The sequence below is a fragment of the Hyaena hyaena genome, unplaced genomic scaffold, assembly GCF_003009895.1.
Source record: "Hyaena hyaena isolate Hyena2069 unplaced genomic scaffold, ASM300989v1 scaffold_465, whole genome shotgun sequence".
Classification (NCBI taxonomy): Eukaryota; Metazoa; Chordata; class Mammalia; order Carnivora; family Hyaenidae; genus Hyaena; species Hyaena hyaena.
In genome coordinates this window covers 1,274,850-1,276,428 of record NW_024081097.1, presented here as the reverse complement: position 1 = coordinate 1,276,428, position 1,579 = coordinate 1,274,850, and the positions used below count along the sequence as shown (strand labels likewise).

Genomic DNA, 1,579 nt, shown 5'->3' with positions numbered 1-1,579 from the left:
AAGGAGAAGCAAGAACTCTCTCAAGTTTAGAACTCTCTGATTCAGAAGAATTCACAAATTTTCACTACAAAAGCTAAACTATAAACTAAACCAAACTGTAGGCTTCTCCTTCCCCAAGAAATCCAACATAGATTTAAAGACAAGAATGGCCTGAGCACTGGGAAAGGCAAAGGAGTAACTCTCCTTTCACACAACCTCAGAAACTGGAACCAAGAGATCCCTGGAGAGAAAGCCACTTGGCGCCTGCTATACCTGACTCCAGCCTCTGGTCAGGCCCTGGGGGCTGAGAAGACTTCCGGAAGCCAGCCCCAGACAGATCTGAAGCCATAGTGACCATTCCCCAAGGGAGGGGGAGCCAGTATGGGGCACTGGCCTCCATGCCTGAGCTGTTACGAACTTAAGGTGGAAAGGATGGAGGAGAGGTTAACCGACCTCCAATACCTTCTTTAAGAATGCTGAGCCTAAAGCCAGAGACCCTGAGGGAGGCAGAGGAGGAAAAGGGGTCAGGATGGCTTAAGACCAAATGGTCATGAAAAGATAGTATGGCTCCCCTGAACCTTTTCCCTCCCTCATCCTCTTACACTCCAGCTCCAACACCCACCCACCCACACACACACACACACACACACACACGTGTGTGCACATGCACACACCAACACAGCCCCCAGAAAAGATGGTATCTGGAAAATTGAAATCAGTTCCATTCAACAAATCTGTATGCATTAGTTCTCTCCTCCATGCTAGGTACCCCACCAGTGCTGGGAATGCCAAGAGAAACAAAAGTCACCTTCTGCCCTCTAGAAGCTTACCCAAGGCTGTGGCATAAGAACTGGTGTGTCATTGTTATAAAGTGTGATAAGAGTACAAAGGAGGAAAAGATTAATTCTGCCTAGGGGGTTGTGGAGGAGGGACAGATTCCTCTGAGGAGGTGACATGTGACCCTTCGGACTGAGTTGGGGTGTGCAAAGAGAGCAACTTTGTCAAGGGTAAGTGGCAGTGCTGTCCCCAGGCTAGTCTCAAATGAGGCGAGGGAAGGGCCTGTACTCCCATTATGAAAGAACTTGACCTATCGCTTCTCGGCCTTTTGGCTAAGATCAAGTGTAGTATGAAAGAACTTGACCTTTATACCAGAGGCTATTCCTTAAATTAAATATTCTTAACCAAGGAAGTGCTCCTATGAACCCTCGGCTGCATCAGCATCATGGGGTGAGGGTGGGGTAGTGGGGAAAGGTTATCATGGAAGAGACTGGCAGTCCAGGTCAGTGGCCCTGCGAGAGGCTTTGCCAGCCCCTGTGAGGATGGAGAAGAGAGGCGGATCGAAGCAAGATTTCAGGGAGAATACCTAGGGTTGGGGAACAGCCAAATGGGGTGGATGGGGGCATAGACCACCCAGACATCACTCCCAGGTTTCTGATTTGGTTGGGAGAAAATGGGCTAGAACATAAACCGCATGAGGGCAGGGCTAGATGTGTCTCATTCACTGCCACCCCCTAGCCTTAACAGTGACCAGCAACAGAAGGTCCCAGGAACGTTTGTGGACCAAATGAGCAAGGGAAGAAAAGCGGAGTGGTGAAATGGA

The 1,579-nt window shown here is 49.5% G+C and overlaps 1 pseudogene; it reads left to right on the top strand.

Moving 5' to 3' along the window:
* Positions 1-1,068: 1,068 nt before the first annotated feature.
* LOC120246331 lies at positions 1,069-1,186 on the top strand (annotated as a pseudogene).
* Positions 1,187-1,579: the final 393 nt, after the last annotated feature.